The sequence below is a fragment of the Argiope bruennichi genome, chromosome 10 (assembly GCF_947563725.1).
Source record: "Argiope bruennichi chromosome 10, qqArgBrue1.1, whole genome shotgun sequence".
Classification (NCBI taxonomy): Eukaryota; Metazoa; Arthropoda; class Arachnida; order Araneae; family Araneidae; genus Argiope; species Argiope bruennichi.
Window position 1 is genome coordinate 35,582,839 of NC_079160.1, and position 25,383 is coordinate 35,608,221.

Genomic DNA, 25,383 nt, shown 5'->3' on the forward strand with positions numbered 1-25,383 from the left:
CTTTTACGTGTGTGGATGTCATTGTAAAAAGTTTATCTTTGCTTCAGGGAGAAGGTGCTAACGTAGCCACTATAGCTCAGTGGTTAGAACACTGTTCTGGTAAACCAGGGGTCGTGAGTTCAATCCTCACTGGTGGCTAGAGCATAGCGTGTTTTTTCACTTTTATGTGAGTGGATGTCATTTGTAAAAAGTTTATCTTTGCTTCAGGGGCGAAGTTGCTAACGTAGCCACTATAGCTCAGTGGTTAGAGCACTGGTCCTGTAAACCAGGGGTCGTGAGTTCAATCCTCACTGGTGTCTAGAGTATAGCGTATTTCTTCACTTTTACGTGTGTGGATATCATTTGTAAAACGTTTATCTTTGCTTCAGGGCGAAGGCGCTAACGTAGCCACTTTAGCTCAGTGGTTTGAGCACTGGTCTCGTAAACCAGGGGTAGTGAGTTCAATCCTCACTGGTGGCTAGAGCATAGCGTATTTTTTCACTTTTACGTGTGTGGATGTCATTTGTAAAAAGTTTATCTTTCCTTCAGGGCGAAGGTGCTAACGTAGCCACTATAGCTCAGTGGCCACTATAGCTCAGTGGTTAGAGCACTGGTCTTGTAAACCAGGGGTCGTGAGTTCAATCCTCTCTGGTGGCTAGAGCATAGCGTATTTCTTCACTTTTACGTGTGTGGATGTCATTTGTAAATAGTTTATCTTTGCTTCAGGGGCGAAGGTGCTAACGCAGCCATCATAGCTCAGTGGTTAGAGCACTGGTCTCGTACCCCGGGGGTCGTGAGTTCAATCCTCGCTACTGGCTAGAGCATAGCGTATTTTTTCACTTTTATATGTGTGGATGTCATTTGTAAAAAGTTTATCTTTGCTTCAGGGGCGAAGGTGCTAACGTAGCCACCATAGCTCAGTGGTTAGAGCACTGGTCTTGTAAATCAGGGGTCGTGAGTTCAATCCTCAGTGGTGGCTAGAGCATAAAGTATTTTTACATTTTTACGTGCGTGGATGTCATTTGTAAAAAGTTTATCTTTGCTTCAGGGGTGAAGGTGCTAACGTAGCCACTATAGCTCAGTGGTTAGAACACTGTTCTGGTAGACCAGGGGTCGTGAGTTCAATCCTCACTGGTGGCTAGAGCATAGCGTGTTTTTTCACTTTTATGTGAGTGGATGTCATTTGTAAAAAGTTTATCTTTGCTTCAGGGGCGAAGTTGCTAACGTAGCCACTATAGCTCAGTGGTTAGAGCACTGGTCTTGTAAACCAGGGGTCGTGAGTTCAATCCTCACTGGTGTCTAGAGTATAGCGTATTTCTTCACTTTTACGTGTGTGGATATCATTTGTAAAACGTTTATCTTTGCTTCAGGGCGAAGGCGCTAACGTAGCCACTTTAGCTCAGTGGTTTGAGCACTGGTCTCGTAAACCAGGGGTAGTGAGTTCAATCCTCACTGGTGGCTAGAGCAAAGCGTATTTTTTCACTTTTACGTGTGTGGATGTCATTTGTAAAAAGTTTATCTTTGCTTCAGGGCGAAGGTGCTAACGTAACCACTATAGCTCAGTGGTTAGAGCACTGGTCTCGTAAACCAGGGGTCGTGAGTTCAATCCTCACTGGTGGCTACACATAGCGTTTTCTTTCACTTTTACGTGTGTGAAAGTCATTTGTAAAAAGTTTATCTTTGCTTCAGGGCGAAGGTGCTAACGTAGCCACTATAGCTCAGTGGCCACTATAGCTCAGTGGTTAGAGCACTGGTCTTGTAAACCAGGGGTCGTGAGTTCAATCCTCACTGGTGGCAAGAGCATACCGTATTTTTTCACTTTTACGTGTGTGGATGTCATTTGTAAAAAGTTTATCTTTCCTTCAGGGCGAAGGTGCTAACGTAGCCACTATAGCTCAGTGGTTAGAGCACTGGTCTTGTAAACCAGGGGTCGTGAGTTCAATCCTCACTGGTGGCAAGAGCATAGCGTATTTTTTCACTTTTACGTGTGTGGATGTCATTTGTAAAAAGTTTATCTTTGCTTTAGGGCGAAGGTTAAATGTAGCCACTATAGCTCAGTGGTTAGAGCACTGGTCTTGTAAACCAGAGGTCGTGAGTTCAATCCTCTCTGGTGGCTAGAGCATAGCGTATTTTTTCACTTTTATATGTGTGGATGTCATTTGTAAAAAGTTTATCTTTGCTTCAGGGGCGAAGGTGCTAACGTAGCCACCATAGCTCAGTGGTTAGAGCACTGGTCTTGTAAATCAGGGGTCGTGAGTTCAATCCTCAGTGGTGGCTAGAGCATAAAGTATTTTTACATTTTTACGTGCGTGGATGTCATTTGTAAAAAGTTTATCTTTGCTTCAGGGGTGAAGGTGCTAACGTAGCCACTATAGCTCAGTGGTTAGAACACTGTTCTGGTAAACCAGGGGTCGTGAGTTCAATCCTCACTGGTGGCTAGAGCATAGCGTGTTTTTTCACTTTTATGTGAGTGGATGTCATTTGTAAAAAGTTTATCTTTGCTTCAGGGGCGAAGTTGCTAACGTAGCCACTATAGCTCAGTGGTTAGAGCACTGGTCTTGTAAACCAGGGGTCGTGAGTTCAATCCTCACTGGTGTCTAGAGTATAGCGTATTTCTTCACTTTTACGTGTGTGGATATCATTTGTAAAACGTTTATCTTTGCTTCAGGGCGAAGGCGCTAACGTAGCCACTTTAGCTCAGTGGTTTGAGCACTGGTCTCGTAAACCAGGGGTAGTGAGTTCAATCCTCACTGGTGGCTAGAGCAAAGCGTATTTTTTCACTTTTACGTGTGTGGATGTCATTTGTAAAAAGTTTATCTTTGCTTCAGGGCGAAGGTGCTAACGTAGCCACTATAGCTCAGTGGTTAGAGCACTGGTCTCGTAAACCAGGGGTCCTGAGTTCAATCCTCACTGGTGGCTACGCATAGCGTTTTCTTTCACTTTTACGTGTGTGAAAGTCATTTGTAAAAAGTTTATCTTTGCTTCAGGGAGAAGGTGCTAACGTAGCCACTATAGCTCAGTGGTTAGAGCACTGGTCTTGTAAACCAGGTGTCGTGAGTTCAATCCTCCCTGGTGGCTAGAGCATAGCGTAATTTTTCACTTTTACGTGTGTGGATGTCATTGTAAAAAGTTTATCTTTGCTTCAGGGAGAAGGTGCTAACGTAGCCACTATAGCTCAGTGGTTAGAGCACTGGTCTTGTAAACCATTGTTAGTGAGTTCAATCCTCACTGGTGGCTAGAGCATAGCGTATTTTTTCACTTTTACGTGTGTGGATATCATTTGTAAAAAGTTTATCTTTGCTTCAGGGCGAAGGTGCTAACGTAGCCACTATAGCTCAGTGGTTAGAGCACTGGTCTTGTAAACCAGGGGTCGTGAGTTCAATCCTCACTAGTGGCTACAGCATAGCGTATTTTTTCACTTTTACGTGTGTGGATGTAATTTGTAAAAAGTTTATCTTTGCTTCAGGGGCGAAGGTGCTAATGTAGCCACTATAGCTCTGTGGTTAGAGCACTGGTCTTGTAAACCAGGGGTCGTGAGTTCAATCCTCACTGGTGGCTAGAGCATAGCGTATTTTTTCACTTTTACGTGTGTGGATGTCATTGTAAAAAGTTTATCTTTGCTTCAGGGAGAAGGTGCTAACGTAGCCACTAACGTCAGTGGTTAGAGCACTGGTCTTGTAAACCAGGGGTCATGAGTTCAATCCTCACATGCTAGAGCAAAGCGTATTTTTTCACTTTTACGTGTGTGGATGTCATTGTAAAAAGTTTATCTTTGCTTCAGGGAGAAGGTGCTAACGTGGCCACTATAGCTCAGTGGTTAGAGCGCTGGTCTTGTAAACCAGGTGTCGTGAGTTCAATCCTCACTGGTGGCTAGAGCATAGCGTATTTTTTCACTTTTATATGTGTGGATGTCATTTGTAAAAAGTTTATCTTTCCTTCAGGGCGAAGGTGCTAACGTAGCCACTATAGCTCAGTGGTTAGAGCACTGGTCTTGTAAACCAGGGGTCGTGAGTTCAATCCTCACTGGTGGCAAGAGCATAGCGTATTTTTTCACTTTTACGTGTGTGGATGTCATTTGTAAAAAGTTTATCTTTGCTTTAGGGCGAAGGTTAAATGTAGCCACTATAGCTCAGTGGTTAGAGCACTGGTCTTGTAAACCAGAGGTCGTGAGTTCAATCCTCTCTGGTGGCTAGAGCATAGCGTATTTTTTCACTTTTATATGTGTGGATGTCATTTGTAAAAAGTTTATCTTTGCTTCAGGGGCGAAGGTGCTAACGTAGCCACCATAGCTCAGTGGTTAGAGCACTGGTCTTGTAAATCAGGGGTCGTGAGTTCAATCCTCAGTGGTGGCTAGAGCATAAAGTATTTTTACATTTTTACGTGCGTGGATGTCATTTGTAAAAAGTTTATCTTTGCTTCAGGGGTGAAGGTGCTAACGTAGCCACTATAGCTCAGTGGTTAGAACACTGTTCTGGTAAACCAGGGGTCGTGAGTTCAATCCTCACTGGTGGCTAGAGCATAGCGTGTTTTTTCACTTTTATGTGAGTGGATGTCATTTGTAAAAAGTTTATCTTTGCTTCAGGGGCGAAGTTGCTAACGTAGCCACTATAGCTCAGTGGTTAGAGCACTGGTCTTGTAAACCAGGGGTCGTGAGTTCAATCCTCACTGGTGTCTAGAGTATAGCGTATTTCTTCACTTTTACGTGTGTGGATATCATTTGTAAAACGTTTATCTTTGCTTCAGGGCGAAGGCGCTAACGTAGCCACTTTAGCTCAGTGGTTTGAGCACTGGTCTCGTAAACCAGGGGTAGTGAGTTCAATCCTCACTGGTGGCTAGAGCAAAGCGTATTTTTTCACTTTTACGTGTGTGGATGTCATTTGTAAAAAGTTTATCTTTGCTTCAGGGCGAAGGTGCTAACGTAGCCACTATAGCTCAGTGGTTAGAGCACTGGTCTCGTAAACCAGGGGTCCTGAGTTCAATCCTCACTGGTGGCTACGCATAGCGTTTTCTTTCACTTTTACGTGTGTGAAAGTCATTTGTAAAAAGTTTATCTTTGCTTCAGGGAGAAGGTGCTAACGTAGCCACTATAGCTCAGTGGTTAGAGCACTGGTCTTGTAAACCAGGTGTCGTGAGTTCAATCCTCCCTGGTGGCTAGAGCATAGCGTAATTTTTCACTTTTACGTGTGTGGATGTCATTGTAAAAAGTTTATCTTTGCTTCAGGGAGAAGGTGCTAACGTAGCCACTATAGCTCAGTGGTTAGAGCACTGGTCTTGTAAACCATTGTTAGTGAGTTCAATCCTCACTGGTGGCTAGAGCATAGCGTATTTTTTCACTTTTACGTGTGTGGATATCATTTGTAAAAAGTTTATCTTTGCTTCAGGGCGAAGGTGCTAACGTAGCCACTATAGCTCAGTGGTTAGAGCACTGGTCTTGTAAACCAGGGGTCGTGAGTTCAATCCTCACTAGTGGCTACAGCATAGCGTATTTTTTCACTTTTACGTGTGTGGATGTAATTTGTAAAAAGTTTATCTTTGCTTCAGGGGCGAAGGTGCTAATGTAGCCACTATAGCTCTGTGGTTAGAGCACTGGTCTTGTAAACCAGGGGTCGTGAGTTCAATCCTCACTGGTGGCTAGAGCATAGCGTATTTTTTCACTTTTACGTGTGTGGATGTCATTGTAAAAAGTTTATCTTTGCTTCAGGGAGAAGGTGCTAACGTAGCCACTAACGTCAGTGGTTAGAGCACTGGTCTTGTAAACCAGGGGTCATGAGTTCAATCCTCACATGCTAGAGCAAAGCGTATTTTTTCACTTTTACGTGTGTGGATGTCATTGTAAAAAGTTTATCTTTGCTTCAGGGAGAAGGTGCTAACGTGGCCACTATAGCTCAGTGGTTAGAGCGCTGGTCTTGTAAACCAGGTGTCGTGAGTTCAATCCTCACTGGTGGCTAGGGCATAGCGTATTTTTTCACTTTTACGTGTGTGGATGTCATTGTAAAAAGTTTATCTTTGCTTCAGGGGCGAAGGTGCTAACGTAGCCATCATAGCTCAGTGGTTAGAGCACTGGTCTCGTAAACCAGGGGTCGTGAGTTCAATCCTCAATGGTGGCTAGAGCATAGCGTATTTTTTCACTTTTACGTGTGTGGATGTCATTTGTAAAAAGTTTATCTTTGCTTCAGGGGCGAAGGTGCTAACGTAGCCACTATAGCTGTGTGGTTAGAGCACTGGTCTTGTAAACCAGGGGTCGTGAGTTCAATCCTCACTGGTGGCTAGAGCATAGCGTATTTTTTCACTTTTACGTGTGTGGATATCATTTGTAAAACGTTTATCTTTGCTTCAGGGCGAAGGTGCTAACGTAGCCACTTTAGCTCAGTGGTTAGAGCACTGGTCTCGTAAACCAGGGGTCGTGAGTTCAATCCTCACTGGTGGCTAGAGCATAGCCTATTTTTTCACTTTTACGTGTGTGGATGTCATTTGTAAAAAGTTTATCTTTCCTTCAGGGCGAAGGTGCTAACGTAGCCACTATAGCTCAGTGGCCACTATAGCTCAGTGGTTAGAGCACTGGTCTTGTAAACCAGGGGTCGTGAGTTCAATCCTCACTGGTGGCAAGAGCATAGCGTATTTTTTCACTTTTACGTGTGTGGATGTCATTTGTAAAAAGTTTATCTTTCCTTCAGGGCGAAGGTGCTAACGTAGCCACTATAGCTCAGTGGCCACTATAGCTCAGTGGTTAGAGCACTGGTCTTGTAAACCAGGGGTCGTGAGTTCAATCCTCACTGGTGGCTAGAGCATAGCGTGTTTTTTCACTTTTATGTGAGTGGATGTCATTTGTAAAAAGTTTATCTTTGCTTCAGGGGCGAAGTTGCTAACGTAGCCACTATAGCTCAGTGGTTAGAGCACTGGTCTTGTAAACCAGGGGTCGTGAGTTCAATCCTCACTGGTGTCTAGAGTATAGCGTATTTCTTCACTTTTACGTGTGTGGATGTCATTTGTAAAAAGTTTATCTTTGCTTCAGGGGCGAAGGTGCTAACGTAGCCACCATAGCTCAGTGGTTAGAGCACTGGTCTTGTAAACCAGGAGTCGTGGGTTAAGTCCTCACTGGTGGCTAGAGAATAGCGTGTTCATTCCCTTTTACCGGTTCGGATGTCATTTGTAAAAAGTTTTTTTTTTTTTTGCTTCAGGTCAGACGTAGCCACCATAGCTCAGTGCTGAGAGCACTGATCTTGTAAATCAGGGGTCATGAGTTCAATCTTCACTGATGGTGGTCAATGTTTCTCTTTCCTCTTGGGTCTTCAATATTTTGCTGAAAGAGAATTAAAATCAGGATATAATATAAGTATTTAATTGAAGTTTTCAAAAACTCGGGAAATCAAATGATATTCAAAGAAGGTAAGATAATTAAGAATTAAAGAATAATAATAAAGACATTTACAATATGATTCAAACTTACGCAGGAAATTTCCAATGGATTACAAACCCATTGCACTAACCGCTCGGCCACGACTATAGACAGGCTTTCAACTTTGCATGCATTCAAATATTCTCATATCTGTCGCTGTGCTATAGTATTAGTATCATCAAAAGGGTAATCCAGTAATGTGATATTCTTGAGAAAGTTCGTCATTTAAATAGAAATATGCATAAAATTCTTGTCAGAAAAAGAAAAAAAGAAAAGCCCTTAGATCACATGAAAGATTCGACGTTATATTCTCTACGGTCACGATTGTACAATTCTTAATCGCATTAAATCTTAGTTATATTCATAAATATTTTTTTAAGAATTTAAAAGTAAGGGTGTCGGAATAACATATATATATATCTATACTTTCAAACGTTGTCGGTAGAATTCGAACCTACGCGGGAAAATCCCAATAGATTTCTACTCCATCGCCTTAACCACTCGGCCACGACTACACACTCTGGTGCAACTTTATATACATTGAAATATTTTCATATGTTTCGCTGAGCTATAGCGATGCTAGTATTTTCGAAAAGATAATTTAGAATATGATACTCTCGTGAAAGTCCATTGTTCATCTAGAGAAGAACATAAGATTCTTTGTCAGGAAAATCAGCTTTCTGTCCCGAAAGGTGATGGTCTTTTTTTTTTAAACATTTTTCAATCATAGAACATCTTTGTCGTATCCTAAAATATTTTTTATGAATTGAAAAGAAAGGAAACAAATGGTAAAAATAATCTTTCCATGATTATGGTAGTAGCATTGAAAAACTGTTGCTAATGATAAAAATGGCCTGTCATCAATTAAGAATTTGTAGCACCAGAACTGTAATGCGTCTCTGGATGGAATGACAGATCTCTGCCTTAAGCGTACATTCTGGCAACCCTGACACCGGAAATAGAGTATTTCCGGAGTTTTTCTTCAGTCTGTGTGTGGTTCCCTTGCTTGCATGTGAGGAACCCATGTTTACGTAAAGAATGTAATTTTTATAGAATTGGTTAATTAAAATTTCTTTTAAATTATTACTTGACTAATACCTATAAATTTTTTTAAAAAATGAACTATCAAACGTACGAGGGGAGATTAAAATGAATATCTAATCTATCGCTTTAATCTTTTTATTATCACCAATTGATACTCTGTGACATCCCGTAATCAGTAATCGTTATCTTAGTATTTAGAGTCCAGTTTATCTAATGCACTTCTTATAAAAACATTTCAATTAGTGATGATAAAAAAGAATTATTAAATTTGTGCTAGAACTTTTTTGAAATCTACATCCCCATATGATTTTTTTTATGATAATTACAGTAATAAAGTATATTGGTTTAAAATTGATAAAAAAAAATAAATCGTGTCAGTAATAAGTACTCTGAGTTTAGTTTCAATATCTTGCTTTGGAAAGATACGAGAATTATTTGGGGGATATACAGAATGGGTAAAACGTCCGTAAAAGCTTTAAAAGTTTATGAAACCTTTAAAATTAAGCAGAATAAAAAACAATTGGCAGGTTTAACATCGATAAGTCACGGGATTTTTTTTAAAGTAAGGAAAAAAATAATTCAAAAAACAGCCGATAGGGGACGCTTTGTGCATAAATGAAAGAAAAGACAATCGAATAACAAAACTAAGGTTACAAATCATTTATTATAGCAATGTGTGTTCACATTTGGACGTTTTCACATTTAAATTCTGACGCTAATTTTCCATTTCGGCTGCAACGCGCACCAGACGTGTCTGCCTTAGATTTGGTTGTCCGGACCTTACACGATCCTCCAGCGATCCAGTTTTCTCAAATCGCTGAACAAGTTTTATGAGTCCTGCCACTGTTAAAGGCCCTTTTCTAGACTTCACATTTCTCTGAAGTCGGAATTTACGCAGTGCAACCGATTATTTGAAACGATTCTGTTTATTTTCTTAGTGTTTGATGCATTTAAAATTAAACATCGCTAATTAATAGGTCTTCAACAGAATAGAGGAAATAAAAAATTTCTAATCTACATTGTGTTACGCCAAATGACGTAGAAAATTCGCGCATTTGCGTTATTCCAACTGGCATAGAAAATTCACGCATGCGCAGTGTGTTCTGATTGTTGACTACTGTATTTTCATCCATATATATATATATATATATATATATATATATATATATATGGATGAAACGCTTACGTGGATGCAAAATCAGGCCTCAGGCCGAATTTGGCAACACTTCGACCTCTCCCGGGAACATCAACACTCAGTGTGATAAGATTTCAAGCGAACGCTATTCTTGCATCGGTTAAAAAAAAATTTAAACAAAAAATTAACCAACAAAAAACGACAAAATTTTAAGTCGTGCCGTATAGATTTTAAAACGAAATCGTCGAAAAAAGGAAAGACAGGTCGAATGAAAAGGCTCAAGAATCGTTCAAAAGAAGATCCAGTCGTAACGAACGAGATAGGGTTAAATGTTTATGTGTACGGAGCGAAGTTTCCGAACTACAGGAGCATAGTTGTGGGACTATGTCAGGACTCTGTTCTTTTTGCCAGGCACGTTACTGGGAAAAAGAAGGAAATTCAAGTGGAAAATACGCAAAATGTTGCCATGATAATAAAAAAAAATGTTTTCAAACATCTCCACCAGAAATATTGAAAGACTTGCTGACCAGTGATTCGATCGAAGTAAGAAACTATCAAAAGCATTTAATAGAATATAATTCAGCTTTAGTTTTTGCTTCCATGAGAGCTAAAATTAAACCTCTTCATGGGACAGGGCCATATTGCTATAGGATTTATGGTTAGATGTACTATATAGTGTCTCCTTTGTACAGTGGTTATAACAAACCAGGTTACGGTCAGTTATATGTGTTTGATATCAGTGAAGCCACTGAAAAACGCATGGAGAGAAATGAAGTAAGTTTGCAGTCTGTGATGGAAAGATTGGATTCTATGTTGAGAGCAATCAATCCGTTCATCGATTGTTACCTGCGGATGCATCGTATGATTGAAGAACATCTTGCTACAAATATCAGGATGATTTTCATGGAGACTAGAAATTTAAATATACGTAGATATAACCAACCTATTACAAAAACAGAAATTGCAGCGATATCTGTTGGAGATAAGGGCGAACCACCTACTAACAGATACATCTGTACTTATCCTGTAAGTGATAGCTGCAAAAATATTTCTCCATTAAACCAATGTTGTGATCCCATGGCCTATCCTTTGCTGTTTCAAAGAGGAGAATTAGGTTTAATTTTCGAGTGTACTTTTTGCCTTACATTTTTTATTTTTTTCATTGTTTTATTTTATTTTGGAATGGACTGAATTTGAATATAGCTGCTTTCAGACAATTTATTTTTTTGTAAATATCAATTTTTTATTCGGTTTCTGTGGTATAGTTCCCAAATTTGAAAAATTGTGAGAAAAGAACAATTTTTTAAAAAAATCTGCGTCTTTGGTGGATGTATATAGTTGTTTAAATAAAAGGTTATTTGCGCTTACGAAGAACTTTAATGCATAGGATTTTTGAGAGTGTACTTTTTGATTTACATTTTTTTATTTCTTTCGTTGTTTTATCATTTTGGAATAAATTGAAACTGAATATCTGTTGCTAGACTAAAGTGGTTTAGTAGATAGCGAGCGAGCGAAGCGATCTGAGAGGAACCGCATTAGCAATTCCTGGGGGTTGATGAGCAAAACGAAGTTTTTCTCCTTCAAAATGACATAATTTCAAAAGCATCTAATTCAGAAGCTAAAAATAACTTTTGGAATATAATGGACAAAGTAAAGTACCTAATGAAAAAATAAAAATGCATATCATTTAACATCGTTCTTTGGCTCCACCTACATATGTGCATTTGCATTTTCAACGATAAATATAATAAAGACAACATATCATTCTCGTCTCATAGACGATCACTTAGAGTACAGTGCATGTTTGCGTTTAGTAATTAAATACTGAGATATCCAAGACTGGCAGACTAAGTCTTCCATCAACTATAACTACAAGCACTAACTTTAGATGAAAATGAAATATTTTTTATGAATTTTGAATTTGATATTAAACATGTCATTTGATATTATTACATTTGTGGTTATTAATATTATGTTTGTAGTTCTGTAGGTAAATACATATTCAGTATTTCTTATTAATTTGCAATACATATTGCAGAGTTGTTGTTTGTTTTAGCTTACTAAAGGAAAGGGAGGAAAGTAATACTTTGAAAAAAACAGAAAAAGCTGATAGCCGGGGAAAAGAGCCTCCTCAGGCTCCACACAAGAGATTGGTCCCCTGGTGGGCTCGAACCTCAAGGCACAAGAAAGGATTCACATCTTTTTCCTGTTTCAATCATCTCCAAAGCAGAACAAGGAGGCATAAGTAAATAATTCCGAAACACCACATCTGCTGTGAAGAGTTCGGCAGCAGCATATATTTTTAAACCTTTATAAAACAAGGTCACCCCCGGGTGAGCTCGAATCCCCAACCTTTTGGTTAACCACCGAGAGCGTCAGCCGATTGCGCCACGGAGGCTCATGTTAGGCCTTTTGTTTCATACATCTTTTAAGAGGAATATGGAGATAAGTAAATAAATCTGAAACAACACATCTGCCGTGCAGAGTTCGGCAGCAGCATATATATTTTTTATCCTTTCTAAAACAATTCGCCTCCGAGTGGGCTCGAACCACCAATCTTTCGGCATTCCTGTTTCATTCATCTCCAAGGAGGAAGAAGGAGACATAAGTAAATAAATCTGAAACAGCATATATGCCGTGAAGATTTCGGCAGCAGCATATTTTTTTTTCTGCCTTCGAAAAAAAATTCGCCCCCGGGTGGGCTCGAACCACCAACCTTTCGGTTAACAGCCGAACGCGCTAGCCGATTGCGCCACGGAGGCAACTGCTTAGGACTCTGTTTTATTCATCTCCAAAGAGGAACAAGGAGACAAGTAAATAAATCTGAAACGAAACATCTGCCGTGAAGATTTCGGCAGCAGCATATATTTTTAATCCCTTCAAAAAAAAAAAAAAAAAATTCGCCCCCGGGTGGGCTCGAACCACCAACCTTTCGGTTAACAGCCGAACGCGCTAGCCGATTGCGCCACGGAGGCACCTGCTGGGTATTTTGTTTTATTCATCTCTAAAGAGGAACAAGTAGACATGTGTAAATAAATCTGAAACAACACATCTATCGTGAAGATTTCGGCAGCAACATATATTTTTAATCTTTTCTAAAATTTTGTTCTAATGTTTCTAAAAATGTCTTATTTTTAAACTACTTGAGTATGCTCCTTCATTTCGTTAAGGTTTTGAAAATGCTAACTCGGTAAAATTTCTTAAGCAAAATTATTTATTGTATACTATTGAATATAATTATTTTACAATCTCCGTCCTATTTCAGGAGCGATAAATCTTAAAAAAGTATAATTTAATATTTTTTTCGAAATATGATAAAATTTAAATGATAAAAATGAGATAAATAATTAGAAATATTATTTAGACTTATCAGAAAAATATTTTTGGGACCTTTGGTTCCCACCAGTGTAGCTTGTTTTTAATTCGCAGCTGAAATCTTGCCAAAATGTAAAGAAATAGTAATTTTTAAAAATATTTAAATCTACTTTAATATGGTTCTAAAATAGTTAAAATCTACTTCAATTTTGCGATGGATGTGAGAATTGCCAGATCGCAAAGTAACAAGTCTGCACTTCTACAAGATAAAACTTATTAAACAAATCAACAATAAAATTGCTTCAAGAACTATACCATATACCAGGATCACCATATTGGCACTTTAATTAATTATTTTCAACAGACATTTTAAAAAATAGATTTCATTCTGTTGTTTCCGTATTTATTCCAAATTATAAGATCCCATAACCCTTGTACAAGCCATACTACTAAAATTATAAACTGGTGGGCTGATTTCTGTTTCAAATGAAAGCAAAGACATCCTTAATAATAACTCATTTTACATCTTACACTCATCATTTGAAACAGAAACCGGCCTCACTTGGTCTTGGTCTGCCCCACAATGACCCTAAACTTTTCTTGCTTGCCAGGATGGAATTTATAAGGCCGGTTCGGCTAAGTCCGTAGTTAAAGGGTAAAAACCAATTATAAGTTCATGCTGAAAAAAATTAAAAGTTTTGTGTGAAATTGGAAAAAATTCTGAAAATTTTAGGGAAAAATAGGGGAAATTTTAGGGAAAATAGGAGAAATGCTGGGGAAAATGGGGAGAAATGTTCAGAAACATAGAAGAAATTTTAGAGGGAAATAGTGAAAATTTAAGTGTAAAACTGGAAAAAATTCTGAAAATTTTAGGGAAAAATAGGGGAAATTTTAGGGAAATAAGGAGAAATGCTGGGAAAAATGGGGAGAAATGTTCAGAAACATAGAGGAATGTTCATATATTCGTGAGTTCAATGCTCACTGGTGGCTGAGGAGTATCAAATATTTTCCTCTTTTAACAATTTCGATGTCATTTGTAAAAAAGTCATTTTTGCTTCTTGTGCTAAGTCGCAAAAGAAGCCACCATAGCTCAGTGGTAAGAGCACGGGTTTTGTAAACGAGGGGTCGTGAGTTCAATTCTCACTGATGGCTGATGAGTATCAAATATTTTCTCTTTCACGAATTTCGATGTCATTTGTAAAAAGTTCATTTTTGCTTCAAGTGCGGTATTTGCAGCCGTCGCCACCAGAGCTTAGTGGTTAGAGCACTGGTCTTGTAAACCGGGGGTTGTGAGCTCAATCCGCGCTGGTGGCTGAGGAGTATCAAATTTTTCTTTTTTATGAATTTCGATGTCATTGGTAAAAAGTTCATTTTTGCTTCAAGTGCGGAGCTCCAGTCGCAGCCACTATAGCTCAGTGGTAAGAGCTGAATTGAAGTTTAAAGTACTTATATTCTGTTCCACCCTAAGTTGGCAATAGTGTATATTCTAGGCATGCCGAATCGCAGTCGTTGTCAAATGAACTGGGTTACTTTAAAGTACAAAGTTACTAGAAATGTAGATCACTGGCGAAACTTTATCTAGAAAATTTTTCGCCAAATAATAAATATTTATTAACTTTATTATATTATTCAAACGGAAAACTGTTCTTAGCGGAACACCTGTAAGATGCGAAACTTTATCGACGATTTGGTTGATAGTATCTTGAAGGTTTTCCTTTCGAAGTCGAGAAGAAACATTTAATATGTTTCTGCGTGCTGCACTTTGTTGGTTTCACTCGTCTTGAAGGTGTGTACAGCGTAGTCGGTGATAACACTTTTTCAAACATTTTAGAAGTGAATAGAAATGACGAATAGAATAAATATTCAGCATTCAAAATTAATAACTACTAATGTAATCAACAGTATCAAAAATATCAGCTGGTAAAAAAAGCGAGAATAAAAAAGTACGAGTGATGATAATAACGGTTGCGAACTGAATGAAGCAAAGTTGGCGGAGAGGTACAAGAAAAGCGCGCCAAATATTTGACCTTGAAGACCGGTTCTAGCCAATGTGGAATTCATTTTGTCAATCATTTGGTTTTATTCGTTCTCTTTATTTACAAAATACTTAATAGATAAACCCTTCTAACTTGAGAATAATTTTAAATACATACTGATAAAAAAGGATTTCTGTAATTTGTGATATTATTTGATAAATTTCTGTGCATTTTAGTTATTTTAAAGTCAAAATTGACAGGGAACTCTTTCCCAATGCGGAGCGTCACATTTTCTGCCTTTTACAATACTGCCAAGTTAGGGTGAAATAGAGTATAATAGTGTGGGAATAAAGGTCAAAGAATGACGAAGAAATCCGAAAATGCACTGGTCCTTCCACGTCTCACCCCTGAGTGAGATAGAATCGTCGAAAAGTGGTCATCTGAGGATACTGAAACGAACAGGAACTGCAATATATTTAATCCTCGCCAAAATCGACTCATCCGTGGCTGTGCTCGAACGGCCAACCTTTCAGTTAATAGCCGAACGCGCTAGCCGATTGTGCCGCGGAAGATTCTGTTTTTGTTGCAATTTCTTTAATCTTCAACAAGGAAAAAAGAGCTATAAACAAAGTATTCAGAAACAAAGCATCTTTCATCTGACATAAAAGGAAATTATAATATTTCTTTTGCCAACCGACATTGAAATATTCAATTAATCAATCACTGTTTGGCAATATTTTAAGTGATTTTAAAATAATGATTTCGAAGTGGTGATTAAAGCAAAAGCTTTCCTAAATTCATCATCGCTTAATTTGTAAGGGAGGCAAGGGAAGTTTAGACGTGAGACAAATGAAGTATTTTTAATTCTTGAAGAGTAAGAATACACATGAAGAACTGTTGTCAGAACATACTGGCAGAATTATACCGGGTGTCCCATAAATTTGTAAATACTTTAAAATTTCATAAAAATTGAAGGAATGAGCATATTTTAATGCAGTTTGAGAAACTGTTATTCTCATGAAGGGGGATTTTTTTTTCATACAAAAAAAGTTCAAAAATTTGTCGATAGAGGGCGCTAAACACAAGCAAAACATGCAATTCTACGGGAAAAATACTTTTATTTGCATGCAAGCAATTGTTTACATGCGTATCACACCAGTACTACAGTACTTGTTCTATGTGTCCGCCATCACCACAAATAACAGTTTGGAAGCGGGAGACAACACTGGTAACTGCATCATACAGCATATCCGGATGAATGCAGGAGATTTCGTGGCGAATGGCTTCCTTTAGCTTAACGAAGTTGGCCTATGGCGGTACACCCGAGACTTAAGGTAACCCCATAGCCAAAAATCAAGGGGTGTTAAATCTGGTGAGCGGGGGGGGGGGCATTCATGTGTAAAGTGACGGCTGATTATCCATTCTTCAGTAAAAGTTCTTCTCAAAAATGCCTTCACTTCGGTGTCGATGTGAGGAGGTGCCCCGTCTTGCATGAATGTCACTGTGTCAAGGACATCGTGTTCCAATAAGTACGGTATCACTTCCTTCTGTAACATTTTTGTCAAAAGTTCATCATGTCTCAAAATGTTCCTTAAAACCTTTCTGGTATTTCAGCATTTACGAACAACATTTGCTGCACCAACATAAGAAATATTATTAATTAATGGAGGAAATTAATTCACGTCGGCGTTTTAAAAAACTTGTAGGTACAATTGATATTCTAATTTTAATGAAAAATAATTTCAAACGATAAAAGATTTTTGTATATTATAACATTTCACAAAAATAAATTTTATATTAAACACACGAAAGGATTTATTCTCTAGTAAGCAAGTCTATATCAAGAAATAGAATTTTATAATTTAATTAGTAATAGAAGAACAGACAGAAGTAATACGAGCCTCGAACAATACATTACTGTCAAAGATGCATACAATAATTATATTAAAAAGGGTTTAGGCAGCGCTTCCTAAACACAAGGAGTTGTGAGAAGGTAATAAATAACATTTAGAAGAGTTAGTGTAGTTTTGAAGGTACAGTATAATTTAGAAACATGGAGAAATTCTGAAAATGTTTCAAGTTTTAAAAAAAAATGATAACCATCTAACTAATGGTCGGGTTTGAATATCAAAGAACCTTTTCCTTTTACCAGAATTTAACCTCTTTATCTGCATGAACTTCGGGCATTGGAATGAAATAAGTGAAGCTTTGAAATATCCAATAAGTAGGCCGAAAATAAATAATCTTTAATAAATATTTTAGTAAATAAGATTAGAAAATAGGATTCACTTATTTAGTTATTTTCGAACCCGAGTTAGGTAAAAAGATAAATCAGGAAGAAGCATTCAACAATATAAAACATAAAACTCGAAACAAAAACCACATATTTTCATCTTATGCTAAAAATTCATGTAGCAAATTATTGCTAAATAAACTTTTTAAAAATACAATTGTTTACAATTTCGATTTGTTAATGATTACATATGTGATCAAATGCATTTATAAAAAAATTTATAATTTACCATGATAACGTATTCCTTAAGTTTTTTTCTAAACCAATCAGTGCAATTTAATAAATTATTATTTTGTTGTATGACATTGGTTTCAGTACTTCTCAAGGCAATTTTGTACCAGGACCTTGCGAATCAAGCCTATTGTTAGCTTCTGGTACTGAATATTTTGAGACACTGGCCAAATTTATGAAATTGTAAACAGCTGTAAAAATCAACGAGACAAAGCTTTAAAAAAATTAGTAATAAACGTGCTTGAAGAACTACATTGCTTGCTTGTTTGGGTTACCGGATTAGCGACAAACCCAAAAGGCACTTTAAAGTTATTTTTTTACCCATTCTAAATTATAAATTCCTTTAACATTGGTTACAGGTATTATAAAGAGCAATTAATTATCCCCAAATAGGCAATACTTAATTATAATGGTGATGTTATTCAACTTCTTATTCTCCTGACTACTAATCATATGTATTGTTACACGACTGCTGAGTGTTATTATTATAGATGCTTTTTTTTAATTATGGAACGCAATTCTTTCAAGTCATAAATCTTTAATTCAGCTGGAATAAAATGTGTTAATAAAGCATTTTCAAAGCGAAATATGATGAAATGAACGAAAATTGTCATCTCTCTGGAACCATTTTTGACATTATTAAGCCAAATGTTTATAAGCAAAGAGCAACCCGATATTATCTTCAATTCGTCTAAATACTGAAACTTTAACTGCCGAAGACTCGTTTAAACTCGAGGGCCTCGTTTAAAAAAATCATCTCTATATTTACACAACGATAGCTGCAGATGTTCCCATAAGAATAGTGAGTTATCTCCATAATATCATTTTATAAGAGAGGATTTTTTGAAGCCACCATAGCTCAGTGGTTAGAGCACTGGTCTTGTAAACCAGGGGTCGTGAGTTCAATCCTCACTGGTGGCTTGATGAAAGTGATTTTTTTTTTTCTTGCCCTGTGTTTCGATACCTCTCGTGTAAAGATTGTTTTCACTTCAAGGGCGCGTCAAAACGCTGAGCTGTCTTAGCTCAGTGGTTAGAGCACTGGTCTTCTAAACCAAGGGTCGTGAGCTCAATAATCGCTGGTGACTTGGAACAATCTCTGCTCTTACGCGTCTTTTTTTTTAATTTTTTTTTTTACCTTTCTGTAACTTGCAAAAGATAGGAGAAGAAAAACTCATTACTTTTTTTTCTATTAAAATTTTCTTTTCAACATTTCAGTTATAAATTAATTGATGAATAATTAGTGTGTTTGTGGAATACATTAGCAGTTAATAAAGAAAAAAAACATAACATCTCTTAATAAACATTTAAATAATTTTAAAGTAGTAACAGTTTTTATGAATTTACCATAAAAAAATCTATACTTTTACGTAAATGACAAAATCAAAGACATAATTCCCATGCTCCAGTCGCTAGTTCAATTTCGCCAATTTTTAATTCATTTGAAGGTTTATGATCCCTGCATATGACATCAGTTAACTTCCTTCCTTCTCTAGTCTTAAAAAATACCACACACACACACAAAACGTTTGGTACTGAACCTAGTCTCAAACTAGAGTGATTTCGCTACTAATTTCATTCACTAATATCAATTCACTAATACACGAATTTGTAAATATAGCCAATAAGAAGGCTTAAAATTTAGTGTGCAAATATAATTTAAAGTAATATTTTCTTCTGTTGTGAAAAATCATGCTTTTTCAAAATTGATTGGCGTGATTAAATTAGTACTTTAATGCTGAGAACAAACAGATGGTCGCTTAATGTAGCTAATATTAATTAAATAAATTAAAAAAAATAAGAAAATTCATAAGTTCTTTTTGCTTTCAACGACAATAAAACTTGAAAATTATTCTTTATAAAATTTTTTCATTTCTGATAAAATAAAGAATACCACCCGTTTCGTAGTCGATAGGATTCGAACCTACGCGGGAAGATCCCAATGGATTTCTAGTCCATCGCCTTAACCACTCGGCCACGACTACACACACGCACTCAAGTCTTTGCACGTAATCAAATATCTGCATATCTGACTATGCTACAGTGTTATATTATCCTTCGTGAGGTGACTAAACGACTATTTTAATATTGAGAACAAACAGATGGTCGCTTAATGCAGCTAATATTAATTAAATAAATAAAAAAGTAAGATAGCCATTAGTTATTTTTTTCATTCAACGACAATAAAACTTCTAATATATTCTTTATAACATCGTGTTTTATCTACGATAAGATAAAGAAAACCACCCGTTCCGTAGCCGGTAGGATTCGAACCTACGCGGGAAGATCCCAATGGATGTCTAGTCCATCGCCTCAACCACTCGGCCACGACCATTCGGCACGTTTGTGTTAGTCGTATCTCTGACTTAGGAGCCGATAAATATTATCTGTAGGTGTCTCTATTAAAAATTGTATTTGAAAAACCACATAATAATAGACAAATATTAAATTATTTATTAAATATTAAACTATTTTAATTATTTTCTGATTTTTAGTCTCTAATTCTTACTTCATTGTTATAAATTTTAAGAATTTTCGAAATAATTTTTTTTTATTCTCTGTTTTATATACGGCATAATTTAAACGCAATTAAATTAATTGATTAACTGGATAGTAATTTCTGACGATATTAAAATAGTGTATTGTCATTAAGAACACATGAATGTACAAAACTTCTTCGTGATAGGAAGGGACTAAAATATGCATTAGAAATTTGAATTATTTCAGAATTGAAATCAATAATATTTTATCAAAATGTTTAATAGTTCATTCAATTCTATATACCAAATTCTTAATAAGATTGCCCTGCAGTGACTGAATTTAAAGCTTTTATTTTTCCCCAATTTAAATTCTATCCAGACTTTTGGTTTTTTTTAGATTTAACTCTTGATTAAGATCACAAAAACTAATAACTATAATAGGGATATTTCATTTTTTTTTTTCAATTCACAAATTAAAAAGTACATTTTCTAAGAATCGTAGATGTGGTTTATTTTTTCAACATTTTATATTAAGAAATTTTAATTTATACAATAGCGCTGATAAAAATTCAATTTTCATATCATTATTTTTTTAATCTCATAAAATAGTGCAAAATACCTGTGTCAATTTATAAAAACAGTGCTGGTAAAACAAGCCTCAAGGCCTTAACAAGCTTTAATAAATAAGGTTATCGAGCCAGCCAGGATTCGAACCTGGAATCTCCTGATCCGTAGTCAGGCGCGTTATCCGTTGCGCCACTGGCCCTACATCGAATCTTCCTATGGTTTAGCTCATATTCTTTGAGTAACGATTCATTTAACATTTCTATTGTTCCTTTCATCCCTTCTTCTAGATATAGAGTAATCCCAATTTCCATGTAATTGTAAACAATTATAGCTTTGAAGAGACGAAAAGAGTATGAAGCTAAGATTATAAAGCTTGCTCTTTCTAACTTCAATTTTTTTATATTGAAATTTAATCGAGTAATTACTAATTTTTGAAAATATCTGTCTGTTACTGAAATATGAAATCTGTAATATTCTGTTATTAACAGATAGAAATCAGTTTCAAATACAGTTACTGAAAGCAGGCGATTTGGTTAATTAATTTGGAAAACATTATGAAAAAAGGATCCATTTCGCAATAAATGTCAACTCCTATAAAAATTCTTTTGAAATTACACTTGTACCGAACTCAAGTTGAGCAGGGAATAAAAAATATATTGAATTATAATTATCTAGAATAAATATTTATTTATGCTCTACATGTAGATTTATGGAAGCTCTATACAGCTATTTGATGGCTATATAACTCTACATACAGGACACAACCCCTCTAGAATGAGTGCCCACTGTTGGAATTTCCCCCAAAAATTCATAGCCCAGCAAGCAATTCTCCGAACTTCTGGGACAATCCCAGAATTTCTTTCTATACAATCAAAGCATCTTCCATCACATGTAGTTTTTTTGCATATCTTCCTATTGTACTGCATACAGGAAACATCTGGGAAAGTAATTATAATATTTTCCTCAAGAACTGGGTTGCCTGAGCGAGTATGTTACACAATCACGAATAGAGAAATTTCTTTCACTGGACTGCAATTTTTACACAAACTCGGAATAAATCTTAGGATCAAGCAGTTAATAAAATTACTTTCATGGATATTCTAGTTCCACTAACAGCCAAAGCTGAGTCAATGAAATTTCCTTTCCAATTTAGGCGTCTCTTTTCCCATTTGGTGGAACATATTCCGCTAAGAACTTATGATAAAAGACAATCGTGGCATCTTCTGTACATCGTAATGGCAGCGGCGTAGAGAGAGTACGTAATACTCAGGTCATGATTTTTTTCTCCCCATTATCATTTTTGTAAAAATGTGACAAATTATCACTTATATTTTACCTTCTTGGCACATTCTATGATAGGCACTAGGGATATTTATATTTTATTAATTTTACTCTTTGCTACAGCACTGCTCAGTGGACGACAACTCCAGCGTCATCCACAGCCAGCACTTACCGTCCCAGTATTGACAGAACAAGTACAACAAGCATAGAATTCCATACCACAAAGTGACATTCGGCACCTGTATGAAAGAATGCATAAATTTTTGTAGGGTTGCATTTAGAATTCTGGAGGATACACCGATTATTAACCGATTATGCATTAAAAATTTCATATTTTAAATGCATTTTCTTGAGCTTAAATTAACCTGTGATCTTGAAAATTTAATCAATTAAACATATGAACTAGACAAATACATTGTTGAAATTTCATTTCTCTACAATAATTTTTTCTTGCTGTTGGGATTTTTTTTCCCGGCAATGTAGTTGGTCTGACAAAAAAAAAAAAAAAAAAAAAAAAAAAAAGTAGAATAGCATGTCATAGCAAAATAGAATAGTCTTAAAGGACGAAACTCAGAAACGGTAAATGAAACTTTCAAGTGTCTAGATTACTTCTAAAAATTTTAAGAAAGTTGAGTGTTCTTTTTAATTAGGAAAATAAAATAAATCCATTAATTAATTATCCTATTTTTGCATTTTTTTCTATCCCTACCTTTAATTTTATTACTGTCTGAGTGAAAACTTGATAACAAGTAAACGTAATTTCAAAGATCGTCGATTTATCACCTTTGAAATCTGCCCATTTTGTGATCACTATCAGTTATTTACATTAAAAAAAAAGAAAGAAAAAAAAGATAAAAAAACCATAGATAATAATTTCCTTTTAACAATCACTGAGCATGAAGTAACGAGGTAGCGTGGCCGAGTGGTCTAAGGCGCTGGTTTTAGGCACCAGTCTTTCGAGGCGTGGGTTCGAATCCCACCGCTGCCAAGATTTGTTTACTTTAGGGTAGAAAATGTTTTGTGATATCTGAAATGCTATTCTTTCAAGGATTATGAAATTTTTGTGAATATAAAACTTAACAATCGGAAAACAAAATTATCAAAGAATAAAGTGAGTGATTACATAATTTTTTTTCGAATAAATATAAAATTTAATACTTAAAAATTGATACATGATTTGAGGGGCTGAGGGAATTTTTCTCCTTAATAATCACATTAGAATTTAGATATATAATTTTCTATCGAATAAATACAACTTTGAATATATAACAAATAAATGAATTACAGCTTTAAAGCCAACAGGAATGGTCTCCCTAAAGTTTTCTCGCATATTCTCTAATAATGATATTATCTCAGAGAAAGCCCTGAATGGCACTGGCGTACATTAATTACAAAATATTATCCTTTGGTGTAAATTTAACATTTTTACAGAATCTATTGTGTGATACTTGGCGACTTTTTTTGGGGGGGGGGGAGCAATTAATACCTGACATGCGATAAAAAGTATCCGAAAGTCAAATTTGGGATCTAAGCTCATTTTTTTCAACCAATTGAAGCAAATATATGAAGCATAACTGTACTTGTAGATACAAAATCCTGTATCAAATGTGATATATTTAAGTTATTGCGTTTTTGAGTTCACTCAGTTTTCTGAAAGTACAGACCGACAGACGGACAACCGCTTGTTGGATTTGACTAAAAACTTGATAAATATTAAACTATAATATTCAATCCGTATATGGAATTTCATCCCTGCAACTCTCTTCGTTTTATAATTATCGAAATACTGTCTGTACATATGCGAAAAAGGAAAAAGAAAGGGAAAATAAAAATTAGGTAAAAGTCAGTTGGAGGTTGAAATTATTTTCAAAATTTCATAGTTTCTCCGAGCCCGGATAGCTCAGTCGGTAGAGCGTTAGGCTTTTAACCTAACGGTCCAGGGTTCGAGTCCCTGTTCGGGCGTTTGTTTTTTTATTTCGATAACTCGAGAAATTTTCCCTACTTCCGGAATCCGAGTAAATAAGTTTTGTATGAGAACATGAAAATGAATTAAAATAGTAAAGTTTCAATTTATTTACATTACTACTTTAAACATTTTTCTGATATGAAATTAGTTTACTTAATATTTAATTTTCGATATTACGTAAAATAGAATAATATTTATTTTTATACTAATTTATTTTATACTTTTTTTCTACTACTTTTAATGAAAAAAAAATAACTAAAAAAAATCAGTAGAATTATTCCATAAAAGAAATGAAACCTTTTTAATCCACGCTGTAATGATTTTACATCGCTTAAGTTAGAAATAAAAAATCACTGAATATAAAAATAATTCCTCGGAACAATTCCATGACTCAAATAAAACGGATCTTTTTTTATAAATAAATTCTTAAATTATTGGTAAAGAAAAAAAGATATATATTTTTTTAATTATTCCATAAGTGAAACCTTCCAATCAATATCTATGAAAAAAATTTATTAGTGATTAGTAATAATAATTTAATAAATTTAATAGTAAATTAATAATCTATTTGAATTGTTTCGTAACGAAGTGTAACATCAGAAGAAATACTTTTATTCATTTCACAAAATCACAAATTTCTTTAAAAATCTTTCGTTTCATTGTGCAATTTGTATTACAGAAAATAAAGAGGCGGATTTCTTTATATTGCCAATATAAGGGGATTTCATGAAATCAAACGCTCTCATTTGATTAAATAGTATTAAAAAAATTTTTACTGAAAGGTGCATTATTCTCAAAACTCTACGATAAATAAAATACATAGCGACTGCTTTATCAACATAAAATCCAATTTACTTACTATATCTTCTTTATATATACAGTAATAAAAAACCCATCAATTTCCACACACCGCTTAAGTAATCAGAATGTGACAACTCTGCAAGAAAAACAAATGAACTAGGCATTTGAGAGTATGCGAGAAAGCTTTGGGGAGACCATGAAAGTTATATATCTAAATTCGAATGTGATTGATATAAAGAATAATTCTTTCGTCCCCTCAAATCATGTAAACAATTTTTAAGTATTAAATTTTATATTTAATCGAAGCAAAGTTATACGATTACACATCTTGTTTTCTGACTGCTAAATTTTTTTTTGTTCCAAGTGTAATAATTCTTGCAGAAATAAAATTTTAGACATTACATAGCATTGATTGCACATAAATTAGGCCATGTGCTTTTTTTTTTTTTTTTTTTTTTTTTTGTCTTGAAACAGCCTATATAAAGCGTTTGCTATCCCCCCCCCAGAAAAAAATGAACACTGACAGAGGTGGGATGGGAACCCATACCTCGAAAGACTGATGTCTAAAATCAGCACCTTAGACCACTTGACTACGCTACCTCGCTTGTTCTAGCACGGCGATTGATTGATAAAACGAAATTATTATCTATGTTTTGTGTGTAAACAGCCGATAGTTATCACAAAAAAGGAAGATTTAAAAGAGTGATAAATCAATGATGTTTTAAATTACATTTATGTGTTATCAAGTTTTTACTCAGACAGCATTAAAATTGGAAGTAGGGATAAAGATTGTGAAAAACTTGTGACTCTATAAAAGTATTTCATAGATAAGGACTACTGCAACATGCTATGAAATTTTTTTAAATATTTTTTTATGTAAATAGCTCATAAACTTGGATTTCATGTAGTTGCAAATTGATAC

General features: G+C 35.6%; 51 non-coding genes across 51 annotated transcripts; 45 read left to right on the forward strand and 6 right to left on the reverse strand.

Annotated features, from left to right (window-relative positions):
* Nucleotides 1–65: 65 nt before the first annotated feature.
* Trnat-ggu (transfer RNA threonine (anticodon GGU)) lies at nucleotides 66–138 on the forward strand. Its single transcript has one exon. It is a non-coding gene; the product is annotated as a tRNA-Thr (tRNA).
* An 88-nt stretch (nucleotides 139–226) lies between these two features.
* Trnat-ugu (transfer RNA threonine (anticodon UGU)) lies at nucleotides 227–299 on the forward strand. Its single transcript has one exon. It is a non-coding gene; the product is annotated as a tRNA-Thr (tRNA).
* Nucleotides 300–386: 87 nt separating this feature from the next.
* On the forward strand, nucleotides 387–459 carry Trnat-cgu (transfer RNA threonine (anticodon CGU)). Its single transcript has one exon. It is a non-coding gene; the product is annotated as a tRNA-Thr (tRNA).
* A 104-nt stretch (nucleotides 460–563) lies between these two features.
* On the forward strand, nucleotides 564–636 carry Trnat-ugu (transfer RNA threonine (anticodon UGU)). The gene has a single exon. It is a non-coding gene; the product is annotated as a tRNA-Thr (tRNA).
* Nucleotides 637–885: 249 nt separating this feature from the next.
* Trnat-ugu (transfer RNA threonine (anticodon UGU)) lies at nucleotides 886–958 on the forward strand. The gene has a single exon. It is a non-coding gene; the product is annotated as a tRNA-Thr (tRNA).
* An 88-nt stretch (nucleotides 959–1,046) lies between these two features.
* On the forward strand, nucleotides 1,047–1,119 carry Trnat-ggu (transfer RNA threonine (anticodon GGU)). The gene has a single exon. It is a non-coding gene; the product is annotated as a tRNA-Thr (tRNA).
* Nucleotides 1,120–1,207: 88 nt separating this feature from the next.
* On the forward strand, nucleotides 1,208–1,280 carry Trnat-ugu (transfer RNA threonine (anticodon UGU)). The gene has a single exon. It is a non-coding gene; the product is annotated as a tRNA-Thr (tRNA).
* An 87-nt stretch (nucleotides 1,281–1,367) lies between these two features.
* On the forward strand, nucleotides 1,368–1,440 carry Trnat-cgu (transfer RNA threonine (anticodon CGU)). The gene has a single exon. It is a non-coding gene; the product is annotated as a tRNA-Thr (tRNA).
* Nucleotides 1,441–1,527: 87 nt separating this feature from the next.
* Trnat-cgu (transfer RNA threonine (anticodon CGU)) lies at nucleotides 1,528–1,600 on the forward strand. Its single transcript has one exon. It is a non-coding gene; the product is annotated as a tRNA-Thr (tRNA).
* A 103-nt stretch (nucleotides 1,601–1,703) lies between these two features.
* Trnat-ugu (transfer RNA threonine (anticodon UGU)) lies at nucleotides 1,704–1,776 on the forward strand. The gene has a single exon. It is a non-coding gene; the product is annotated as a tRNA-Thr (tRNA).
* An 87-nt stretch (nucleotides 1,777–1,863) lies between these two features.
* Nucleotides 1,864–1,936, forward strand: Trnat-ugu (transfer RNA threonine (anticodon UGU)). Its single transcript has one exon. It is a non-coding gene; the product is annotated as a tRNA-Thr (tRNA).
* An 86-nt stretch (nucleotides 1,937–2,022) lies between these two features.
* Nucleotides 2,023–2,095, forward strand: Trnat-ugu (transfer RNA threonine (anticodon UGU)). The gene has a single exon. It is a non-coding gene; the product is annotated as a tRNA-Thr (tRNA).
* An 88-nt stretch (nucleotides 2,096–2,183) lies between these two features.
* Nucleotides 2,184–2,256, forward strand: Trnat-ugu (transfer RNA threonine (anticodon UGU)). Its single transcript has one exon. It is a non-coding gene; the product is annotated as a tRNA-Thr (tRNA).
* An 88-nt stretch (nucleotides 2,257–2,344) lies between these two features.
* Trnat-ggu (transfer RNA threonine (anticodon GGU)) lies at nucleotides 2,345–2,417 on the forward strand. The gene has a single exon. It is a non-coding gene; the product is annotated as a tRNA-Thr (tRNA).
* An 88-nt stretch (nucleotides 2,418–2,505) lies between these two features.
* On the forward strand, nucleotides 2,506–2,578 carry Trnat-ugu (transfer RNA threonine (anticodon UGU)). Its single transcript has one exon. It is a non-coding gene; the product is annotated as a tRNA-Thr (tRNA).
* An 87-nt stretch (nucleotides 2,579–2,665) lies between these two features.
* Trnat-cgu (transfer RNA threonine (anticodon CGU)) lies at nucleotides 2,666–2,738 on the forward strand. Its single transcript has one exon. It is a non-coding gene; the product is annotated as a tRNA-Thr (tRNA).
* An 87-nt stretch (nucleotides 2,739–2,825) lies between these two features.
* Trnat-cgu (transfer RNA threonine (anticodon CGU)) lies at nucleotides 2,826–2,898 on the forward strand. Its single transcript has one exon. It is a non-coding gene; the product is annotated as a tRNA-Thr (tRNA).
* Nucleotides 2,899–2,984: 86 nt separating this feature from the next.
* Trnat-ugu (transfer RNA threonine (anticodon UGU)) lies at nucleotides 2,985–3,057 on the forward strand. The gene has a single exon. It is a non-coding gene; the product is annotated as a tRNA-Thr (tRNA).
* An 86-nt stretch (nucleotides 3,058–3,143) lies between these two features.
* Trnat-ugu (transfer RNA threonine (anticodon UGU)) lies at nucleotides 3,144–3,216 on the forward strand. Its single transcript has one exon. It is a non-coding gene; the product is annotated as a tRNA-Thr (tRNA).
* Nucleotides 3,217–3,303: 87 nt separating this feature from the next.
* On the forward strand, nucleotides 3,304–3,376 carry Trnat-ugu (transfer RNA threonine (anticodon UGU)). Its single transcript has one exon. It is a non-coding gene; the product is annotated as a tRNA-Thr (tRNA).
* An 88-nt stretch (nucleotides 3,377–3,464) lies between these two features.
* Trnat-ugu (transfer RNA threonine (anticodon UGU)) lies at nucleotides 3,465–3,537 on the forward strand. Its single transcript has one exon. It is a non-coding gene; the product is annotated as a tRNA-Thr (tRNA).
* Nucleotides 3,538–3,778: 241 nt separating this feature from the next.
* On the forward strand, nucleotides 3,779–3,851 carry Trnat-ugu (transfer RNA threonine (anticodon UGU)). The gene has a single exon. It is a non-coding gene; the product is annotated as a tRNA-Thr (tRNA).
* Nucleotides 3,852–3,938: 87 nt separating this feature from the next.
* Trnat-ugu (transfer RNA threonine (anticodon UGU)) lies at nucleotides 3,939–4,011 on the forward strand. The gene has a single exon. It is a non-coding gene; the product is annotated as a tRNA-Thr (tRNA).
* An 86-nt stretch (nucleotides 4,012–4,097) lies between these two features.
* Trnat-ugu (transfer RNA threonine (anticodon UGU)) lies at nucleotides 4,098–4,170 on the forward strand. The gene has a single exon. It is a non-coding gene; the product is annotated as a tRNA-Thr (tRNA).
* Nucleotides 4,171–4,258: 88 nt separating this feature from the next.
* Nucleotides 4,259–4,331, forward strand: Trnat-ugu (transfer RNA threonine (anticodon UGU)). Its single transcript has one exon. It is a non-coding gene; the product is annotated as a tRNA-Thr (tRNA).
* Nucleotides 4,332–4,419: 88 nt separating this feature from the next.
* On the forward strand, nucleotides 4,420–4,492 carry Trnat-ggu (transfer RNA threonine (anticodon GGU)). Its single transcript has one exon. It is a non-coding gene; the product is annotated as a tRNA-Thr (tRNA).
* Nucleotides 4,493–4,580: 88 nt separating this feature from the next.
* On the forward strand, nucleotides 4,581–4,653 carry Trnat-ugu (transfer RNA threonine (anticodon UGU)). The gene has a single exon. It is a non-coding gene; the product is annotated as a tRNA-Thr (tRNA).
* An 87-nt stretch (nucleotides 4,654–4,740) lies between these two features.
* Nucleotides 4,741–4,813, forward strand: Trnat-cgu (transfer RNA threonine (anticodon CGU)). The gene has a single exon. It is a non-coding gene; the product is annotated as a tRNA-Thr (tRNA).
* An 87-nt stretch (nucleotides 4,814–4,900) lies between these two features.
* On the forward strand, nucleotides 4,901–4,973 carry Trnat-cgu (transfer RNA threonine (anticodon CGU)). The gene has a single exon. It is a non-coding gene; the product is annotated as a tRNA-Thr (tRNA).
* An 86-nt stretch (nucleotides 4,974–5,059) lies between these two features.
* On the forward strand, nucleotides 5,060–5,132 carry Trnat-ugu (transfer RNA threonine (anticodon UGU)). The gene has a single exon. It is a non-coding gene; the product is annotated as a tRNA-Thr (tRNA).
* Nucleotides 5,133–5,218: 86 nt separating this feature from the next.
* On the forward strand, nucleotides 5,219–5,291 carry Trnat-ugu (transfer RNA threonine (anticodon UGU)). Its single transcript has one exon. It is a non-coding gene; the product is annotated as a tRNA-Thr (tRNA).
* An 87-nt stretch (nucleotides 5,292–5,378) lies between these two features.
* Trnat-ugu (transfer RNA threonine (anticodon UGU)) lies at nucleotides 5,379–5,451 on the forward strand. Its single transcript has one exon. It is a non-coding gene; the product is annotated as a tRNA-Thr (tRNA).
* An 88-nt stretch (nucleotides 5,452–5,539) lies between these two features.
* On the forward strand, nucleotides 5,540–5,612 carry Trnat-ugu (transfer RNA threonine (anticodon UGU)). The gene has a single exon. It is a non-coding gene; the product is annotated as a tRNA-Thr (tRNA).
* A 241-nt stretch (nucleotides 5,613–5,853) lies between these two features.
* Nucleotides 5,854–5,926, forward strand: Trnat-ugu (transfer RNA threonine (anticodon UGU)). The gene has a single exon. It is a non-coding gene; the product is annotated as a tRNA-Thr (tRNA).
* An 87-nt stretch (nucleotides 5,927–6,013) lies between these two features.
* On the forward strand, nucleotides 6,014–6,086 carry Trnat-cgu (transfer RNA threonine (anticodon CGU)). Its single transcript has one exon. It is a non-coding gene; the product is annotated as a tRNA-Thr (tRNA).
* An 88-nt stretch (nucleotides 6,087–6,174) lies between these two features.
* Nucleotides 6,175–6,247, forward strand: Trnat-ugu (transfer RNA threonine (anticodon UGU)). Its single transcript has one exon. It is a non-coding gene; the product is annotated as a tRNA-Thr (tRNA).
* Nucleotides 6,248–6,334: 87 nt separating this feature from the next.
* On the forward strand, nucleotides 6,335–6,407 carry Trnat-cgu (transfer RNA threonine (anticodon CGU)). The gene has a single exon. It is a non-coding gene; the product is annotated as a tRNA-Thr (tRNA).
* A 104-nt stretch (nucleotides 6,408–6,511) lies between these two features.
* Nucleotides 6,512–6,584, forward strand: Trnat-ugu (transfer RNA threonine (anticodon UGU)). Its single transcript has one exon. It is a non-coding gene; the product is annotated as a tRNA-Thr (tRNA).
* Nucleotides 6,585–6,688: 104 nt separating this feature from the next.
* Trnat-ugu (transfer RNA threonine (anticodon UGU)) lies at nucleotides 6,689–6,761 on the forward strand. Its single transcript has one exon. It is a non-coding gene; the product is annotated as a tRNA-Thr (tRNA).
* Nucleotides 6,762–6,849: 88 nt separating this feature from the next.
* Nucleotides 6,850–6,922, forward strand: Trnat-ugu (transfer RNA threonine (anticodon UGU)). The gene has a single exon. It is a non-coding gene; the product is annotated as a tRNA-Thr (tRNA).
* Nucleotides 6,923–7,010: 88 nt separating this feature from the next.
* On the forward strand, nucleotides 7,011–7,083 carry Trnat-ugu (transfer RNA threonine (anticodon UGU)). Its single transcript has one exon. It is a non-coding gene; the product is annotated as a tRNA-Thr (tRNA).
* Nucleotides 7,084–7,808: 725 nt separating this feature from the next.
* Nucleotides 7,809–7,890, reverse strand: Trnas-aga (transfer RNA serine (anticodon AGA)). The gene has a single exon. It is a non-coding gene; the product is annotated as a tRNA-Ser (tRNA).
* A 4,352-nt stretch (nucleotides 7,891–12,242) lies between these two features.
* Nucleotides 12,243–12,316, reverse strand: Trnan-guu (transfer RNA asparagine (anticodon GUU)). The gene has a single exon. It is a non-coding gene; the product is annotated as a tRNA-Asn (tRNA).
* Nucleotides 12,317–12,455: 139 nt separating this feature from the next.
* Trnan-guu (transfer RNA asparagine (anticodon GUU)) lies at nucleotides 12,456–12,529 on the reverse strand. The gene has a single exon. It is a non-coding gene; the product is annotated as a tRNA-Asn (tRNA).
* Nucleotides 12,530–13,948: 1,419 nt separating this feature from the next.
* On the forward strand, nucleotides 13,949–14,021 carry Trnat-ugu (transfer RNA threonine (anticodon UGU)). The gene has a single exon. It is a non-coding gene; the product is annotated as a tRNA-Thr (tRNA).
* A 4,196-nt stretch (nucleotides 14,022–18,217) lies between these two features.
* Nucleotides 18,218–18,290, forward strand: Trnat-ugu (transfer RNA threonine (anticodon UGU)). The gene has a single exon. It is a non-coding gene; the product is annotated as a tRNA-Thr (tRNA).
* A 979-nt stretch (nucleotides 18,291–19,269) lies between these two features.
* Nucleotides 19,270–19,351, reverse strand: Trnas-aga (transfer RNA serine (anticodon AGA)). The gene has a single exon. It is a non-coding gene; the product is annotated as a tRNA-Ser (tRNA).
* Nucleotides 19,352–19,619: 268 nt separating this feature from the next.
* Trnas-aga (transfer RNA serine (anticodon AGA)) lies at nucleotides 19,620–19,701 on the reverse strand. Its single transcript has one exon. It is a non-coding gene; the product is annotated as a tRNA-Ser (tRNA).
* Nucleotides 19,702–20,539: 838 nt separating this feature from the next.
* Trnar-acg (transfer RNA arginine (anticodon ACG)) lies at nucleotides 20,540–20,612 on the reverse strand. The gene has a single exon. It is a non-coding gene; the product is annotated as a tRNA-Arg (tRNA).
* A 1,990-nt stretch (nucleotides 20,613–22,602) lies between these two features.
* Trnal-uag (transfer RNA leucine (anticodon UAG)) lies at nucleotides 22,603–22,682 on the forward strand. The gene has a single exon. It is a non-coding gene; the product is annotated as a tRNA-Leu (tRNA).
* A 901-nt stretch (nucleotides 22,683–23,583) lies between these two features.
* On the forward strand, nucleotides 23,584–23,656 carry Trnak-uuu (transfer RNA lysine (anticodon UUU)). The gene has a single exon. It is a non-coding gene; the product is annotated as a tRNA-Lys (tRNA).
* The last annotated feature ends 1,727 nt before the right edge of the window (nucleotides 23,657–25,383 follow it).